General features: G+C 47.2%; 1 long non-coding RNA gene across 1 annotated transcript in view; it reads right to left on the reverse strand.

Moving 5' to 3' along the window:
- LOC144755083 (uncharacterized) overlaps positions 1-19,501 on the reverse strand; it is a 70,927-nt gene extending 51,426 nt beyond the window's left edge. The window contains exon 1 of the long non-coding RNA XR_013594838.1: positions 19,361-19,501. This is a non-coding gene — a long non-coding RNA (uncharacterized LOC144755083). The remainder of the gene's footprint in view (positions 1-19,360) is intronic.
- Between the last annotated feature and the right edge of the window lie 1,393 nt (positions 19,502-20,894).

Here is a 20,894-nt window from a genome sequence, read left to right on the forward strand (position 1 = left end):
TTCTTTAAGAATCTGTTGCTGTGCTTGGTGCAGTTCATTGCATAGGCAGATTAGATGAACTGTGTTGCCTTGTTCGTTTTTGCAAAGCCTGTACGTCTATTGTGCTTGTGTCCTTAGCCATGGTGGTAAATGTTGAGCACACGGAAAGATTCCCATCCTATGCCTCAGAAAGTTCATTTTTATTGACTTCGGGAAACCCTGGTTGAAATATGGTTGTGGGGCCAGTAGTTTATAGGAGTTAAGGGTCATCCTGGCATGCGATCTATTTGAGAATATTGCTTTGTTTTCCACCAAAGAAATTTGTTTTAAGGTTTTCCGCACCAGTTTTTTGAAGTTGGGATAGCCAATTTGCGCATCCCAGAATTCTGTGAGTTTGGTAGATTCTAAGGCCAGCTGAAGGTAGCTTCTGGCTTGGGAGTGCTCCCTATGCTGTATATCCTGCCACAACAGCAAATTTAATGTGTTTGTGGTGGCGCTTCTAATCCTGTACACTGCAAACACAACAATGATGGACATGTTACCTCGAAACCGGGCCGGTCCTCGGATGCTTGTTTCCGTTCTGGGAAGGACATGGCTTTTGTAGTTCGGACTGGACTTTCCCATGGGGCACAGGGTCAGCGCTGATTTGCATATCGCCATTGTCTAACCCAGGGTGGTGTGGAGTGGAAAAACGATGGATTTGGGCCCAGATCTTTGGACTGGGGTGAATGTGTGACATTGATCCACATTCTGTCCATCATTGTTGTGTTTGCAGTTACCGCTCTAAGTGTACTGGGGATGCTCAGACGTGAGTCCCAGTTACTCCACACCACTGGAATCAAGCTAGCCGGGCTGAAGAGAGGTGTTACCTCGAAACCGGGCCGGTCCTCGGATGCTTGTTTCCGTTCTGGGAAGGACATGGCTTTTGTAGTTCGGACTGGACTGTTCCCATGGGGCACAGGGTCAGCGCTGATTTGCATATCGCCATTGTCTAACCCAGGGTGGTGTGGAGTGGAAAAACGATGGATTTGGGCCCAGATCTTTGGACTGGGGTGAATGTGTGACATTGATCCACATTCTGTCCATCATTGTTGTGTTTGCAGTTACCGCTCTAAGTGTACTGGGGATGCTCAGACGTGAGTCCCAGTTACTCCACACCACTGGAATCAAGCTAGCCGGGCTGAAGAGAGGTGTTACCTCGAAACCGGGCCGGTCCTCGGATGCTTGTTTCCGTTCTGGGAAGGACATGGCTTTTGTAGTTCGGACTGGACTGTTCCCATGCGGCACAGGGTCAGCGCTGATTTGCATATCGCCATTGTCTAACCCAGGGTGGTGTGGAGTGGAAAAACGATGGATTTGGGCCCAGATCTTTGGACTGGGGTGAATGTGTGACATTGATCCACATTCTGTCCATCATTGTTGTGTTTGCAATTACCGCTCTAAGTGTACTGGGGATGCTCAGACGTGAGTCCCAGTTACTCCACACAACTGGAATCAAGCTAGCCGGGCTGAAGAGAGGTGTTACCTCGAAACCGTGCCGGTCCTCGGATGCTTGTTTCCGTTCTGGGAAGGACATAGCTTTTGTAGTTCGGACTGGACATTCACATGGGGCACAGGGTCAGCGCTGATTTGCATATCGCCATTGTCTAACCCAGGGTGGTGTGGAGTGGAAAAACTATGGATTTGGGCCCAGATCTTTGGACTGGGGTGAATGTGTGACATTGATCCACATTCTGTCCATCATTGTTGTGTTTGCAGTTACCGCTCTAAGTGTACTGGGGATGCTCAGACGTGAGTCCCAGTTACTCCACACCACTGGAATCAAGCTAGCCGGGCTGAAGAGAGGTGTTACCTCGAAACCGGGCCGGTCCTCGGATGCTTGTTTCCGTTCTGGGAAGGAGATGGCTTTTGTAGTTCGGACTGGACTGTTCCCATGGGGCACAGGGTCAGCGCTGATTTGCATATCGCCATTGTCTAACCCAGGGTGGTGTGGAGTGGAAAAACAATGGATTTGGGCCCAGATCTTTGGACTGGGGTGAATGTGTGACATTGATCCACATTCTGTCCATCATTGTTGTGTTTGCAGTTACCGCTCTAATCCTGTACAAGCAGATGAGATAGGTGCAATACCTGTCTAGATCTTGTCGTAAGAGTCCAAACTCCAGCCTTATTTTAGCGGGTGATGTGTAGGACGGAAGGCTGAACATAATTCTATAGGCTTTGACCTGCGTGTTGTCCAGCTCCTTTGCATCTTTTCCCCGCATTGCCTCCTACCGTAAGCAATTGAGGGAAGTAGTTTAGCCAGAACTACTTTCAAAGCGGAGTCAGTGTAGGCCCCATCAGTTTGTTAGTGAGATTTCTCATCGTTAGGGCAATCAGCAGACCTTTGCTTCTAACTTCCTCTTTCTGGCGCCAGAATGACCCTTCCATGTGAAATATAACTCCAAGGTACTTGTATTCCTGAACTGGATCGAGTTTTGTGCACCCAGGAACCAACTTCTCTGGAGGTTCTTTTTGTTGTTTATTGACATTGTCCGTGTAAATGTAAATGTAAATGTAAATGTAAATGTAGGAATTTGTAAAGCGCACAGCTACCTCCACCGGAGGTGTCCCGGCGCTGACCGTATACCGCTTAGGAACCCTTCCTGGCTTTCCCGGGGAATGTCCACTCCTGGGCACCCCCCAGGTGCAGCCAGGCATCCCAGCGCTTTTGTGCGCGTGTCTTGTTCAAGTTTATTTTTAAATTGTTTTCTGTGGCGTAGTACTGCATTTCTGTCAGTAGATGCTGGAGACCAACGTAAGTGTGACTGAGCAGAACTACGTCATCTGCGTACATGAGGTTGAACAATGTTTTCCCTCCTCGGAGAGTGTGAGTTACAGGCGTCAAGCGGCTTTGGAAGGTTGGCCATATATTAATTAAACAGGGTTGGTGCAAGCACGCAACCCTGTTTCAGTCCCTTTGTTGTGGGAACGTTTGAGGAGATGTGGGTCTCGCCGCCTAATTTTACCTGCACCCAGGTGTCTGTATGTAGGAGTTTCAGCATGTTTAGAGTAATCTGTGGTATGCCCCATTGCATCAGTTTCCCCCACAGTCTGCCCCTCTCTACGTTATTGAAAGCAGCGCTAAAATCAATGTAGCATAAATGTAAAGGTAATTTTGAGGTTTTAGCTGCATCGAATATTAATGGGACTGTGAGGATGTTTGTGGGTGTGCTGGCCATTTTGCGGAAGCCTGTCTGGTTCATCTGTATTATCGAGTTCGCCTCTGCCCAGTTTGTCAGCTCCTCCAGTATAGAGCCCGCAAAGTATTTTGCTTTGTTGTCTATTAGAGCTACTAGGCGATAATTATTGGGCTCAGCCTTATCACCTTTTTTGTGGATTGGCACTATTGTTGAGCCCTTCCATGATTCCGGTATTCTGTTTAGCCGACTGAATTCCAGAAATGGAGATTGCAAGATTTCAACCCAGTCTTCACTCTTTGCTTTAAACATGGCAGGTGGAATTCTGTTCGGTCCCAGAGCCTCTTCCTTCCTCCCTTTGACAATCTGCTTTTTAATTAAGAGAGGCAGGGAGTGGTTATCAGTGCCTGATGGTCTGTATTGTTTTTGTGGCTGCTCCGGTTCCCTCATCTCCGTTTTACTAGCTCCAACTTGTTCTTCAGATGTCCAACTATTAGCCATTTGAATTCCAGCACTGTCTGTTTGGCTATTGAAGTGGGTAGTAGGGAATTTTACCCAGTTTGCTTCCGAAATATATGACCCAATACCCTTGTGGTGTGGGTGGATAGCACTGTTCACTGTTTTCCAGAAGCAAACACTGTTATTGCTGTTTGCGTCATATAAAAGTTTTGCCCAAAATACCTTCTCGCGCTCACTGTTTATGTTCCATTTCAGAGTTTTTAATTTTGCCCTTTAAGCATTTAAGGAGGCTCATGCAGTGGCGTTCTCTGGGTATATTCTCAGCCTGCGCAGAGTCACGTATATTGATATTTTTAGATGTTTCAACAGTAGTCTTAGATCCTTCAAAATGATGTTTTTTCCCCATGCTTTCTGGGAGTAGTTTTTTGTAGCAGAGGTTTCTGCATGTCGGTCTAGTAGCTTGGCAGTGAACTGTTCCCAGTGATCTATTGTATCTTCTGGGCTGAGTAATGGCGAGTTGAAGAGTTGAATAGCTGCTTCGGCCTTGGAATTTGAATTGTTTGTTGTACATTTGATTCTTCTTAGGTTGGAAGCAAAGATGGTCCCCAAAATTGCATCCATGCTGATTGATCTTGCGACAGTCGCTATTAATTGGAATTCTTGGGGGCGATGGTTGCCGTCGCCCTTATCCCCATTCTATACCCAGATATATGTGGGAGTAGTGCAAGGCGTGCAAAGGTGTAGTCCAATATGGAGCTTGTTGTGGGGGAGTAAAAAGAGTCAACTGGTGGCATATCCTCCGGAAATCTTCCATTTAAAGCTCGAAGGTTTAGATGTTCTAAGTCTGCAAGTAGGCTTCTTCTTTCTGTATGGTGGTTGACATTGTATAGAAATATTGTGAATTCCATTTTGTATTGCTACCTCCTCTCCTTGTGATGAACCTATAAGATATTGGTTTAGGTCCCCTGTCAAAATGAAGATAGGGTTTTTCATTGCTGTGGCATACTTTGCTACTTGGTTTACAAGCGCTGTTGAGTCTTTCGCTTTCCGTTTGGGGTAGACATACGAGTTGATTAGACACACCTCCATTTCTTCCTCCTCAAGAAGAATTGAAATTGTAACTGCTATTGTTACGTTTGACATTGAGTCCATAAGAGTTCTTGAAGGTATGCTTGTTGTGGAGACGTAGGTTGCCAGCCCACCAGAGCAGTGGCCAAATCTGCCCATCCATGTTGCTGGAGTAGCGAAACAGGTGTAGCCTTCAAGGTGCTGAGGATCCAAGAGCCAGGTTCCTGTAAAAAAAAATATATCAAAAGTTGTTACATACTGCAGGAAGTCTGGATCCTCAATTTTAGATCTAGGCCATTTATATTCCACAAGCATAGTCTGAAAAGGAACTCCTTTGCTCTACTGTGGCTTCTGTCTCGCCGATCGCGTCAATGCTCCTCTGTGCGTACGATGATAGTGCGCGATATTGCTTCCTTGTTACTGAGCTTCCTTGTTAGTGTCTTGTGATAATTCTGGTATTGATTACACAACCTTGAGACCCAGTGAGAGCCTCCCGAGAAAAATCGCTCAGCACGTTTATTATTTTGGTAACTTGTTTTAGCTTTTTATTTGAGCTTGTTGTTTTAGTTGGTTGTTTGTTCCTCGCCCCTTCCGCTAGTGTTCATCTCAGCAGCATAGCATATCCTCTCATCTGGTGGTGGCGGAGTGGATGCAGGGGAGAGTCGGTGCATGCTGCTCCCGCAACTGTTGGGTCAGGGACCTCATGGATGGTCGTCTATATAGGGACCTAATGGATGGTGGTCTATACTGCAACACACACTGACACACACACGCACACATACACACACACCACTGAAGCATACCAGGCCACTTTATAAGGTCAGATTTATATCAATTGACTTACTTTACATTGAAACACAACCATAACATATTATCATACTTCGTCAATACCTTCAACTCATTCACCCAAACGCTTTTTTCCATAGCTCCATTCTCAAGATGTACCAAACATTCACCAACTAAGGCCCCATACACCAACCTCATTCTTTCAATATTAGTTCATTGACCCACCTGCATCTCCCAGTCTCTCTCTCACTCTACCCATCGCGTCCAAAATGTAGCCTCCTTGTTCTGCTCCAAAGCCACAAACTTCTTCTTCCCCTCCCCTGTGATCCCTGCCCACCCCCGAGGGCTGGATATGCCTGTATCTGACTCACCATCCCCCAAAACACTGCCAACCAGAAAAAACCCTAAGAATGTTTTTCTGCCATCCCCACCCAATCGCTAGATGCATGTCCAAGAACCATTTAATCATAAACTCCTTTGAACAATATATTTTTGTTCCACAACTTCTCAGTCGTATCCCTCATCTCCATCATATAGTGAGCATTTCAATACAGTGACAAATGTACCCCATCATCTCGAAACAAAAACTGTTCCTCCTCCTTAATTCCTTTGTGCAATATCACTGCAATGACAACTGACAAACAAAAAACCCGCATAGCTCTGTTCAACTTCCTCCTGGCTTTATCAATAGAAGCATGCTCAAAGCCCCCCTCCACTGGCGCAATGGCGCAAACGGTGTCCAAAGTAGACATGTCTATATCCGTTTGATAAAATGCAAATCCTCCGTCATCTGTTCAATAATGTTAATCTTGATAGCTTCACTAGATCGTGCTCCCCCAAATGGATCAGGAGGATTACTGGGCAACTCCTTTGTGCCACCAGACTCGCCAAGAACAGTAACAAGTTTCCCCATTGTATTCCACTTTTACCATAACACCTCATGCCTGCTACTGGGTAGTCCAAGGTTTCTATCATATATCTGTTGGTCAACATATTTAGTCACACATCATACAAAGAAATGCCCCACTATCCAAGCCTAAAAAGTGGCCTAGTCCCCTAAGGTGACTTGGACTCTAACGTGCACTACAAATTAGTGTGTGATACACACTAAAGGACAATATTTTTAATCAATAATTAAACTGTGATAGTTTTTCACATTACAACAAAAACACTTCATGTGTTTTACAACATATATAATGCTTACATCAATCTAGTGTTGATCTTGATCCACAAATGCAGTATTGTGAAAATACCATGTTTAATTTCAGGTGCTTGACACCACAAGACCACAGTGAAATATTCTAGTGAACACGCAGTTTGGAATTCAGTTCACTTAGGTATGTGAAATCATCAATATGACTATGTACATTCGACCGCTGAAGTGTTGGTTACTTGTCTTTATCTCATCTAAATACGTCTATGTTGGTTTATATTGTCTTCACAGGTTGTGTTTTCAGCGTCGTTCTTGTGGAAATAGTAAGTGTTGTGACTTTAGCATGTTATTGAGTCACTGGTCATATCACGATAAGGTGCAGGGTGCATGACTACACGCAAGACTGGAAGACAGCTCATAATTGCTTTGACAATTTTACGTTGACCCATGTGTGCATCTTCTGAAGCATTTCCCATTTTTAATAACAGATTGCCTCTGATGAAGGGACCTAGCATCCTGAAATGCATTGGGCCTTGTTACTTGTTGTGCTCAAGCACAGTTTGTAATGTTTATATTTTGTAACTGTACACTAGATTGATGTAAGCATTATATATGTTGTAAACACATGAAGTGTTTCTGTTGTAATATGAAAAACTATCACAGTTTAATTATTGATAACAAAATGTTGTCCTTTATTGTGTATCACACACTAATTTGTAGTGCACGTTAGAGTCCAAGTCACCTTAGGGGACTAGGCCACTTTTTAGTTTTCACACATATGCTCGGCAGGCATATTTCTAACGTAGCACACAGACTGATTTACCTGCAGTAGTATTTTCTTACATTTGTAGTGTGCGCTATCCACCAACACTGTCCACTATCCAAGTCACCATCTTACTCCTTGGAGCCCTGTTCATACATCCTATGGTGAAAAACACAACGTTAGTATAAGGACACAAAAACTTGACAACCAGTCCTCCCCCAGCTTTCCCTTACTGCCTCATACAACACCAGCAGCAGTTAGATTTCCATCTACCTATCAACCATATCCATCTCCAATCCCATCCTCATTGTGCTGCAGCCATGGCTCCCCGATCCTGAACCAATGTGTCTCGTAGGTGCACATGTCCTTCCCCAGTCTTTTTAAAGGCCAACTTCCAAACTGCCAATTTTAAAATGCTGTCACCGGTTTGCTGTTCTCATGACAGAAAACTGCCCCAGCCTGCTGCCTGGCCATAACAGAAAATCCTGCCAGTTCGCCATCAGGCATGCATCCGCCTAGCCTCCCTCACGAAGCCACACTCATCTGCCCCTGCCCACCAGATTAATCTTAGGCACCGCAAACAGATCCACAGCTGCACTACCTCCAAACAAACCGCAATGGGTAAGACTCCTACCCTCCTGTCAGTGCACAGCAGTTCCGCAATCCTCACAGTGCCAAAGAACATCCCCAGCATGCATAGTTTGAAAATTGTAGCTTAAGAATCATCATAACAACTCCAGTTGGTAAATCCACTGTTTTGAGTCCCCATAGTATCTCTCCACCAGAGCAATCACTCTCACTCCCTTCATGCCCAAATGTGTGTGGTACCTGCGTCCTCCTGTCATCTGCTCCCGGCGCCAGCACGCAAAATTGCTGCCACTGTGAATGAGATAATGGATCTGCTATAGTATTGTTCACTGCAGGCACATGCCACACTCAAAAAAACACATTCAACTGTAAACACAAAACATAAAATGTTGCAACAGTCATAGAACCCTAAAGTCGCACACCTTCTGCTTGCTCACACACTCCACCACAGCCATCTTGTCAATATTGAACATCACAGTTCTGTTTGCCAGTTCGCTTCCCCACACCACAAGTGTCACCACCTATGGAAAAAAACTCAACAAGTGTTCCGACCACCTCTCCGCACACCACCGCCCCTCCCAATACAAGCCAAAACCATGTGCTCCTGCTGCATCAGAAAAAATCTGCTCTTGCCAAACCGTTTTGTCCTCCAGAAACAACATAGACACACCACTGAAATCCTTCAAAAAGTTCCTCCATATACACAAATCTGCTCTCACTGCCAATGAAATCCGTGCTTTGTGTTGGGGCAAATACACCCCTGACATTGCCAACCAAGGTGCCTGTGTCGGGGTGGATCCAGAAAACCAGGAAGAGCAGCAGACGTGCCCCAGGGGCACCACGCCGCCTCGACTTGTGCTGACTCTGCTCTCTTCTGAAGGGCGGAGCTTGACACAGTACAAAAAGCCGGAAACACATACTGAGGGTGCGGAATGCCAGGGAAGCGAGGCGAAGGACAGAGAACCACAGCGGAAGAAAGGCGAAGAGACCCGGAGGAAGGAGAACGAGGAGTCAGAGGCAGAGGAAAGTCATGACGTCGCCGGGATGATCCACGGAGGAACCGGGACGTGTTCCAAGGAAGGCCCTGCGGACGGATCAGCCGGGACCCTGTCAGCGGGTCCCGGTCTCAGGCAAGTGATCAGGGAAACCGGGCGCACCGTGGTGGGGTAGTGGTGTGCACAGTCCAGTTTCTCGGGACATTAAAGCCCCTCTTATTTCCCCCCTTTTTCACCAGACAAACCCAGCGAACTAAAAGGGATATAATCCCATGACCGGGCGGGCCTGGGATGGGAAATGGGAAAAGTTGTAAAACTGCCGATGGGAGCCACCTGAATTAAGAAAGGGTCCGGGGACAGTAAAGAGCGTAACCACCTCAGAGGTTCACAAGCCCCTGAAACCCCCACCCCCCTTTTCTCTTTTACGCTTGTTCGGTTCATTTCCTGGGTGGCCGGGAGGGGGCTAACCCAGAAGGGTCTCATAAGTAGAGCACCTTAACAATTATAAAAGGGGCGTAGACACTGACCGTCTTGTATTTTCTTTACCAAGGGCACACCCGGAGGGACAAACCCTGGAGGAAGAAAAGCGGCCAAGACAGCAGTCATTGGAGGGAGAAGACACCCCTGGACCCAGAAGCAAGATCAAGAGCCCACACGCTTGTGGCATAACACATCCCTATTTTGTGAACCTTAATAAAACTCACTTTGCATACCACCCCAGTGCCTCTGTGGGGGCATGACAGTGCCCTATCACCACCCTGCACACAAAGTTCAAGAAACCTAAAAGCTCCACACCATATACAACTACAATCATCTCAAGCCAATCAATTCCGCCCAAAATTGCTGAATCTCCAGTACCTTCCCACAGGGCAACCTAACAATCAATTGCTGTGTTGAATTCAATCCCCCAAAAAGTCAGCACCACGGATGGGTCTTCAGTCTTTTCTGGCGCAAACCCCCATCTCCTTTGTCAGATCATGAAGTACTGCAAGGCCCTCACACATTGCCCTGACACCTCCCTGCCCACAAACAAGAAATAATCCACATAATAGGAGAATCCCCATGTGGCCGCTCCTCTTAGAAAATGCACACTGTAGGAAGGTACTACAGGTTTTGATCAGTGCACACGATATAGCACAACCCATAGTCAGAACCTTTTCCACATATATTGCGCCGCCCAAATTGCATGCCTAAAAGGGAAAATCTGCCAGATGGATAGGCAGGAGCCGAAAGGCTGATTTTATGTCACATTTCACCAACTCAGCCCCTTTGCCACACTGCTGCACCAACCACACTGCAGTGTCCACTGAAAAATAAACCACCTTTGTCTCCTCCATGCCAATTAAATAATTTACAGAAGCCCCTTTGGGCAATGACAAGTGATGTATCATCTGAAACTCCCCTGTTCTTCTTGAGCTCTACACCCAGTGGGCATGTAATCAAATCCCTCAGGTACCAGTCATCAAAAGGTCTTACAATTCTGCCTTCCTCTATCTTCTTATCCAACTTCTCTGCCATCACCTGTGTCAAAGTCTTAGCAGACTGCAAATTGGCTGCCCACCTACATCCTCAGGGGCCCTGGTATCCCAGCCGGAAACCCTACTTAAATCCCCATTCCAGTTTCCGAGCAGCCTCCCTATCGGAAAGTGCTTGCAACAGTGGTATCAGTTTCTCCACCTTAACCGGTGTAGAGGGCCCATTGGTGCAGCATGGGCCTGATATCCTCTCCCTCTTTTGGGCCTCCATTGTTCCCCTGGACTTGCCAACATGTGACATTGGGCAATGGAATGTATATCACCACATTTAGAGCACTCATGCTTGAATTTGCAACGTTGCCTTGAACAAAACCCTTTGTTAAAATTCCAACACACCCCCACATTGGGTCCCGTACATTTCTGCAAAGTTCCTGCCTCTTGTTGTGCGGGGCAGAACTAAAAGGGCCAATATGTAATGGGGAGACCAATTGCTGTATGCAAGGAGAAGTGTGGCTCAGTGGGGAGAAGTGTGGCTCAGTGGTTAGAGGCGGCAGACCCGGAATCTGAGATCGACCGTGGACCAGGGTTCGATTCCCCGCCTCGGCGGGTCTCGGGCTCATAAAAATTCCACGGTCTCGACAATTCTTGCTCCGGTGCCTACTCGACTCACGGGGTCACACTCTGCGACTCTGGGCAATAGCTTGCTTAATCTCCACATCGGCCCCTCGCGGCGGGATGCCTGGCTTTCACCTTGTGGATACCCTGCCGGGGTTTCTCACAGGGGAATACCAGGACGGGTTCCCTAAGCAAGCGCGGAGATGCCCCAGGGTAAGTCCTGCGCTATATAAGTTTCATACATTTACATTTACATTTACAATGTGGCTAGCAGCTTTGTAGAAAACATCCACTACAATCATAATGTATTTATTTATTTATTTATTTTGGCGTTTTGTATAGCGCTAGCTGGACCCAAGGCTATCAGAGCACTTCACCGCATGTACAATTATGAGCATTATCGGCATAAAGACAATTCACAACGTGCACAATTATGAGCATTATAGACATATGTAATACAGATATTGTGGTCGAACATGAGGAGTGGGGCTGTAAGGTTTCAGATAAAGGAACTAACGTGCTAGGGGCGAGTAGGGTGTCTAACCATCAAGACGAGCTTCCAAGAATTTTTCTTTGTTCCGGCAAGACGGGTGATCCTGATGTTTTCTAGTTCGGAGACAACTGTTTCAGAACAAAAGCGGAGTTGCGGTAAGGTGTTGAACCGTTTCCGGTGTATCTTGTGTCATCATAATTCTAAGTCTACATCCCCCGAGACTTCTCTGAGTTCAAACTAACCCTAAACTCCTGGTCATAACAATGTCACGCATAAATACTACCATAAACCAGGAACACCGACATACCATTGTCCACATTAACAGGCAACCTGGGTCACCTCGGCAACTCCCATTCTCTTCCTTGAAACTCTCCTTTGCCTAAACATCCCTATACTGCAATTTAAAAACATTGACATATGTGTGCTTCCAAATTCTGTACTTAGTTGTGTATGAAATGTGAGACCCTAGAGGCATCACCAAAGCCATATAGGGCAGTTTTTTCTTGTGCTGTGCCCTTTCCTTGTCCGCCACACCTTCCAGTGTTTCTTCAACATTACTCTTACCCTGACCCTCGCTGCCCTTCTCGCCCCCTTTTTTTAGTCTCCAGTGCCTTGACGCTAGTTGACGTAGCCTCTGCATCTTTGCCTTTCGCCACTCCCACTGAAGCTCTTCTTGTGCACTGCCCCGCCCCCTTTATCCCACATGGATTACCATTTCCTCGTACCATGTGGCAGCCTGTCTCTGGCCATTCTAGCCACCTTGTGGTAATTCGCACTCTGTCTGCATTGTTTCCCTCTGGTATCGCCATTGTCCACATGTGACCTTTTTAAAACACCAACACTTCTGTTTGTGTCATTACCATTACCATTAGGGCACCCCCAGCCCTCTGACCACTCAGTGAGGAACCACCTTGCACATCATTGGCTTGGTTCAAAGAGTGTTCCACTGGTCCCCAAATCCACGGTGTAGGGAGGGCTGCCTATGACCCCCCTGCATCTTCAGGCCAACATCCTGGAGCCGCTCTCTGCCCTGCTGTATTCGCCAAGCGTCTGCCACCCTCATTCGGTGGCAACCATGCACCAAACAGCAGGGCCTCCTTCAACACAGGCCCCATGAGCCAAATCAGCTCCCTCCACCTGTTACCTCACTCTCCTCATCTGGAACCCACAACCATTGTCCTCCCATGCCCCCACTTCTGTCACCTGTCCCCTGACTCACACTCCTACTGACCTCTCCTCCATCTGTGCCCCTCACCTTCTTATCTAAATGGTCCAGCTCCGCCTTTGCCTCCCGCTTCCTGCATAAGCAAGCCCACTGTTCCTCGGTGTCCCTTAAAATCTTCCTCTGCTCCCTGATCCTGGCCTAAATATCAATTCCTTGCCATCTGGACAGTTGACCGGGGTCCTGCCCTGCTGGCCTCTGTGTGGCTTCCCTGGCTATTTTAACCTGTGGGGCCTGTCCCCCCACTGAGGCCTGTACAATCGGCCTCCCCTAATGACTCCTCCTGCCTCTGTCCACAGGCCCCTGGGTGTCCCGACACCTTCAGCGCCTTCCCCCTACCTGCCACCTCTCTGCACAGTAGCCTGTAAGCGGAGGCTCATGTGCTAACCCTGCTGTGCAAACGGCCCCCTTCCCCAAAGTTGACTGTTCTCCTTCCACCGAGGGCCGACAAACACTCTTTCACTACAGCTGGCTTAAAGACTCCCTGTGCATCAGACAAGCCCCAAGGACACACCCAAACCTCCCAATCTGTGTAAAAACAAAAAAATACCTATGCAGGCCCTGCTTACCTCGCCTTTCCTCACATTTCTTTTCCCTGCCTGTTTGGGTGAATGAGTCAGCAAAGAGGCTGACTTCCATCACCCAGTTCCTTAAATACCTTTCCCTATATCCACCCCTTCCTGACTCCCTGCACCTTTCTCTTACTCTTCCCGCCAGTGGCCTCCTCCACTTCACGAAGGTACCAGGGGCGGCTCCTCCACTAAGGCGGAGGAGCGTCGCCCCACTGCTTCTCGCAGTGCGAGAAGCGGAAACATAAAATGGTAATAGCTTTCCGTTATTACCATTTTATGTTTGGTTGCTGGCGGGCGGGCAGGTGGGCGGGGCTGCTCTGAGAGCAGGGTAGGGGAGGAGTGGTATGTCTTGCCCACTCCAGAGTGCGCAAAAACTGTTTGGTCGGCGCCCTGGAGCAGTAATGCGCGCAGCCTTTTCTCCATGTAGGCTGCAGCCTACATGGAGAAAATAGTCTCCCCATCAGACCCTGGCTGGTCGGCGTCCCGACCAATGACAACGCTGCTTGAGCAGCAATGTGATTTGCTTAGGGGAAGGAGGGAGCCTGGCTGCCTGCTTCTGCTTCCTGTTCCTGGAGAGCAAAGAAGACATGGGACTCGGAACCGGGCCATGTAAGTTTGATTTTTATTTAATTATCTCCCCTGTTGGACTTGGCCCTTTGTGGCTAAAGTTCCTTAAACTTTTTGCCTTCCTCCCAGACCTTTTTATGACATTATGTTGCTGACTTAGATGCTTTGGGCACTTTGCCACTGCGGATCAGTGTCAAAGTGCAAGTGCTCCCTGTATAAAGTGTTATGGTAATTGGTTGTCCATAATTGGTATATTTGCCTTACTAGGAAAGTTCCTAGTAAAGTGCACTATGTGTGCCAGGGCTGGTAATGCAAATGCTACTAGTGGGCCTGCAGCACTAATTGTGCCACCCATACAAGTAGCCCTACAGAGAGAATTCAGGCCTGGCACTGCAGTGCCTGTGCGCAGTTTGCTAACTGCCATGTTGTCCTGACAAGTGCACCCACTTACCAGGCCTTACCCTTCCCTTTCCATGCACATCAGACACCCCTATAGTCGGCCCAAGGTACCCCTTATGGGCAGGGGGAAGTGTCTGTGAAAGGTAGGACATGTACTGAGGTGTGTATCATGTCCTAACACTGAAATACTCTCCATTTCGTTTTTCACTGTTGCAAGGTCATCTTGCCCATAGGAGAGAATGGGGAAGGCTGTGTAATATGTTTCCAGCTATATTCCCCAAGGCTTAAGATGGAGAGGTGAAGATCAGTGTACCTGTTCTCACAATTTAATAATACATCTTTTTGTGAAGGTGGTTTTTGGATTGTGTGTTTTAGAAGTGGCTTTTTTGTTCTAACAATTCTGTGTGTCTCTGCCTGGTTCTGAATTGATGGTCTGGATTTGAATGTGATAGGGTCTTGGAAATGTCTTTACCCAGGGGAGGAGTAGGTGAGACAGCAACAGGCTGTCCTGCATCTGGAGTGTAGGAGGTAGGAGTAGCCCCCTGGATGTGAAGAGGCCTGGGCTGCTGCCATAAAAGAATGGCTCCGCCTCCTGCTGAGTGATTGAGGAACCAGACCCTCACTATAAAGGAAGAAGGTGATACTGGCAAGGAGACACCTAGAACTGGTTTGGACAGGGGTCAGTGCCCCCTGAACACAAAGACGTCAAAGACATTTAGGTGTATAACTATGGGAACTGAAACCCCTGAACGTTGGACTGATCAAGACTGAAAAGTACTAAAACTACTTTGTGGTGAAGAGGAACCTCTGCCAAGGAAGAACAGCTAAAGAGAAGGACTGACCCTTGCTGTGTGTTCTGGGGCTGGCCTGCAATTTGCTGATTTAACTAAGGAGAGGCTAAGGGACTTTGCTGCGTATTGTGTCCTCCTGCTTGAAAGGACTTTGCTGTGTGCTGTGTCCCAAAGTAACTTGTCTCCAAGGGCCGAGCAGCGCTGTCTCCCTGTTGTGGAAACTCAGGAACATCAAAGTTTCCAAGTGTGTCTCAGCGACGCTTTTTGCCCCTTGAGACCTTCGTAAGCATTGCCCCAGGACTGTGTGGCCGGAAAACCATCCGAGTCTCAGCGATGCTTTGCGCGTGTGCAGCCTGAGACTGCGTGGGGTCCTTGGTGCTGGTTGGAAAGTGCCCCGTGACTGCAGTGCCCCCGCAGAGTAAATAATCGTCCACGCTGCTGTGTAGCTGTTTGTGGCCCAAGCCGTCATCGTAACGGAGGCAGGGGATCAAGATCGCCGCCGCCACCCGAGCCGCAACGTGCTGAAGGATTTTGTAAAGCTAAGGAAGTCATGAGATGATCGAGATCGTTGTTCGCAAGAGGAATCTGCCCAAGATCGTCAGCAAAAGAGAAGGCAGCGCCGTAACCTGTCCGGTTACAGCGTCGCCTTGCATCAGAGCTGCGACGTCATCCGGAGCGCCCAGCAGGACTTCCGATGAGCAGAGAGAGAGAGAGAGAGCGAGGCAGCACATCCCCCAGGTAAGGCTTGGACTCCGGTCTGGAGCCGCAAGTGAGTGTGGCCTGGGGAGGCGTGCAGGAGGAGTACTGGAGTGCTACCTTCTCTCTCCCGCTGCATCGCGTTAGACGCGTTGAGTCTTCGAGTGGCCTGGACCTGCCCAGCAGAACCGGGTCCACCCTCTGAAGTTCAGGACTGTTGTCTGTGGTTGGGGCCTAGTTGTGCCTGCGCTAATAGCGTCGATTGGCCTGGTGTTATTCCTGCATTACGAACTGCCTTATTACTTGCATTAGGGATTGTATTATTCCTGCATTACGAACTGCCTGATTATGTACATTGAGGATTGAATTATTTGCGCATTACGAACTGCCTTATTACTTGCATTAAGGAGTGCGTTATACTTGCATTACAAACTGCCTGATTACGTGCATTGAGGATTGCATTATTCTTGCATTACGAACTGCCTGATTACGTGCATTGAGGATTGCATTATTTTTGCATTACGAACTGCATGATTACGGGCATTGAGGATTGCATTAGTCTTGCATTACGAACTGCATTGGTCTGACCAGGGTAAAAGTCCTAAAAAAAGTAGTGGGGAGACTAACCTAGTTAATCAGAATGCAAGTGGCTTCACGGCTGTGACATCATGGCGCGTGACATCACGGCGCATGACATCACATGAAGTGGCATCAAAAGAAGTGACATCAGAACTTAAGACCACACGTATGTTTAGCAGGTCTATCATTAGTACAGTGGAGCACATTTCACGTACACAGGGAAACCCTCCTGATTTATGCAGAAGATTCACACTTTTGAAAAGCTACACATAAAACAATGTTGCCTTTTGTCAGCGTAAACTTCCTCTACCCATAGTGCTTTACAAGAAAAATACATTATTTCAATGCCTCTTCAGGGGTAGTAAGCACTATATAAATTGCATTTATTTGGGGTAAATACAGAGAAAGACCAACGCATCTGACATTCTTACAGTGCATGCATATCTCCTAAACAGGGACTGAACAAAGTGAAAAGCTGCCTCTCTTAAGGATGTGAAGAGCTAACAAGGTGTGGCCTTTGGTTCCCCTCAGATACATTGGCATCTAGGTGTGAGGCTCCTGACTGCTGGCAGCCATGAGACTTAAACAAAAGGAGGCCTGATGACCCCTCAGATTTGGCCCAACAGGAGTCTGAACTAAGAAAGCCTCCTCCCGCCTGCATGTTGTTGCGATCGAAAGCAGACAACACTGTGCACGCGCTGCTGAATGTGTCCCAGTGTTTGCAAATTACACCTGGACTAATTCAGCCTATTTTTCTGTGGGGCCCAACTTCTAGGCAGGGTGGACAGTGTCCACCCTGTAAAAAAAGTGGGTGGACGCCGTCCACCCGCGTTTACTCCTGACTCGTGCCCTGGGTCTGACAATACGAATTGCATAGCATTGCACTAGGACTGCATTTGAACATCGTGAACTTCTCATTAATACCGCAACAACCTATACGTGTTTGTGGCCTAATAACAGGCAAAGGGAAATATTACGAATACGCATATGTTGGATTTTTATCGTTTGGTCTTACCATATTTTTCTTCTTGATAAAGATACCACTATTTTCATACATCAGTGTGGTGTCCATTTGTGGTGTTATCACTGTGTCACTGGGAGTGTGGTTGCAAATACTTTACACATTGCCTTGAAGATAAACCTGGCTGCTCATGCCAAGCTATCAGGGGGTGAGCAGGGGTTATCAAAGGTGTCCCTTCTTTCCCTGACTAGAAACAAGGGTCCCTATTCGGACTAAGGTAACTGCCTCAAACAACTAGAGACCCCCAGTTCTAACAACCCCCCCTCAATGCGCAACCCTGTGCCCCCCCCACCCACGAGTCGTGCCGGCCCGACTGCGCCAGTCACTTCCCCCAGGTCCCCTCAGAGTAGTGATAGCAGCAAAAGGCATAATCTCTCCTCTGCAGTGGAGGCTTACTTGACTTATGCAGTATACCATGAGTAAACTGAAGCTCTCGTGAGTGATTATGGGTGGGGGGGGGCAAGGATTCCTCTCCTGGATCTCCACAGACGCAGGATAATGAGTCAATTATATAGCACTGCTATCATAAGCTCTTGTGAGGGCTAGAATTACAACCATGTTAATGAGTGCGGTGATTTTATTGAATGAAACTAACACCACTGACTGCGAAAGAGGCAGTGGCCTTCACACGGGCACTCTACGTACAGTGAGCCCTCAAAACATCCTCTGACAGTGACGTCTCCTAAAGTGGCGGGCACATCCTGCTTGTGCTCCAATGGAGGGACACAATTCACCTCGTGAAAGGGGAGCAACACTACTTTGCTGTCCCCTCTATTGTCATCCTATGGGTGGCACGGCTAGCTGCAGATAGCTGTCCAGGGAAGAGAAAGAAGGTCAAAGGGGGAGAGGGAGGCACTGAGGCATGGACAGGAGCGAGGAGTTAAGAAAGGGTTCATGGGTGGGGAGGGAACAGATGAAAGGGATTGCTGTAATTTAAGAGCTCATGTCACACGGTGTTTCTCTCAACACCCATGTAGGGCTTGCTGTGCTGAGGCAGAAGCACTAAGACACTTTGTTAGTATTAGGCACTATGGCAATCACAGAATGATGGCTTCTGCACCTGGACAATGGAATGAGCTTTTTTGAGTTACTGAACATGTAAGTCAAGCTTTGGAGCCTATGGAAATGATGTGACCCATGCAACCTAGATGAGGCAAGTCCCTGATAATCAGACACCCCTACTTATTATGGTCCTGGTGGCATCTGCACAACAATTCAGAATTGTATCTCATCCTACAGGAAACAGCTTTAAACAGGCATTGGCAATGCCAGTTGGTCTGGCATTAAGATAATGTTGCATATTATGTGAAGCACTGCAAGAACATAGCATGGGAATGGATATGTATTTGTGTAGAAGCAAAGAAATGTAGAATTATATTGTTGTTAGTTAGAAGGTCAGGTTACAGTTGCACTTTTAAGCCAGATTTAAACATTCTTGTAGGTTAATGACCACCCTCTTCCCATCTGTGCTGATCCAAAGAAAAACATCATAAATTATCTAGTTATCTAAGACACTTTAATAGCATTACAATGTCATGTGTGTGACCCTGAAAGTTCAAGCTCAGGAAGCATGATAAATCAACAAAATGATCACAGCTGTGGGAAGTGCAAGCACTTCTTTATCAAAGCACACAACTTCTGCCCAATCAAAATATGTACTTCTGGCTCTCGACATGTGGGCAAAGCCAAAGATCCTCTCTAGTGATGCTCGCATAATTGTTTGGAGACAACTGCACTGTCAAGCAGGACCATAAAAATAGTTATGTTAAATGCATAATGAAAGATGGAATTTGCCAATACAGGAGTTTTGGAAACTATACGCGATCCAGCTTATGATGGGGGTTAGTACAGGAAAGCAGTAAGGGTGTCTTCAGTGGATTGTTGTCAGTACCACAAGAGAGGACAATCAGAAAAGCAGAGAAGACTAGTGTGTGTAGAGGGTTTTATGTGAGTCACTCACCTGTTTACATGTAGCCCAGTGTGCTGATCTTCCAGAAGACTTGCTGAGTTCATACGGCCAATTTCTTTGCATTATTACACAGGGCACACAATATCCTTACATTATTTGCAGGCACTCCCAATGAAAGGCTCTTCTCTCTTGGCTTGTTGCCACTTCCATGCCAAGTAACTTCACGGGTTGTACCCAGTGCAAAGGAGAAGTGTCTTCATGAAAACATTGAAAACCTATATCCGCAACATCACTCAAATTAATTCATATTTCCCTAAACTAATTTACCACTAATTCTGTTTGGGTTCCAGAATAATGTGCTAGTCACCGAAAAGCGATTCGATGCCCGGTCAGGAGTAGTAAGTGCTATGTAAATATAATTATAATTAAGACCATAAACTGAGCCTGACCAACATGGTCCACGCAATGAGGTAGAAGGGAATTCCAGAACAAGTGTTTTTGGGAAGGAAGTTAGCAGGTGTATCCTGAATAGCTTAAAATTCTTAGCTAAAGTTCAAGAATCCAAAAGTTGTCAATCACTATATGACACAGTTTGAGCCATTCAATGACGATCATTTGCAAAGTAAACTGGTTCAGCTTTGGAAGTTCTTACGCACTCATCTTGTGGGCACTTTTGGAAATGGTTTTGCCAGCACATCTCTCCAACATCTTCAATGTCCTATTTTGTTACTGATGAGGGGCATTAGGTAGAATATATATGCAGGTGACATTGCGGCCATAGGGGCGGCTAAGAGCATATATTCATGGATGTGGAAGAAGCTTTGCCCATGGGTTCAGGATCTTTGACTACTGAAACAGAATAAGAGTTCAGGCACTCAGGGTTAACTTTACATCGGTTAAGTTAGTCAGTGGCACTTGACTAGCCCTGGAGTTCATTATCAAGTGCTGTGGCTCTGCCACTGTGGCTTTCTGTAGTCTCAAGACTGAAAACCACTACTAGTTCGGTGACACTCTGGTCAGGGGCGGCTACTCTGTTATGGTGAAGGAGCGTCACCCCACTGAAAAATAAAATGAAGATAAAACCATTTTATTATCATTTTATTTTTCATTACTGCCAGCCGGGGCCATCCTGCCGAGCGTCGTGCTTTCATGGAAAAGTGTTGGACACTTGTAAGTCTGCATATCAGCACTTAGGATGGCCAAACAGACATGCGCACTCATGTTTCTCCAACCCAGCTGTGTTGCAACAGCCTGGTTGGAGAAAAGCCCCTGGCTCCCTGAGCCTGAGGGGGCGTAAAGTCAGGCCAATCACCGTGCTGCTCTCATGCTGATATTGCCCCTTGGGAGTCTGTGCAGCGTGACCCGCATCAGGAGAGAAGCATCAAGGCAGCAGGCGCAGGAGCAGGTAAGTGGTTTTTTTAGGTCTCGCCTATGCAGCTCGCAAGTGCTGCATAGGAGGGACCTCTTGCAATCGCTCTGGGCTTTTGTGGAAACTCGTGCATGTTCTGCACTGTTTCCAATGGGCCCTCGTGCATGTGGGGCGTTTGGCTTGCGGGATCGAGCAGCGGCTCCATTTGTTGCCAAT

This window comes from Lissotriton helveticus, chromosome 5_1 (genome assembly GCF_964261635.1).
Source record: "Lissotriton helveticus chromosome 5_1, aLisHel1.1, whole genome shotgun sequence".
Taxonomy (NCBI): Eukaryota; Metazoa; Chordata; class Amphibia; order Caudata; family Salamandridae; genus Lissotriton; species Lissotriton helveticus.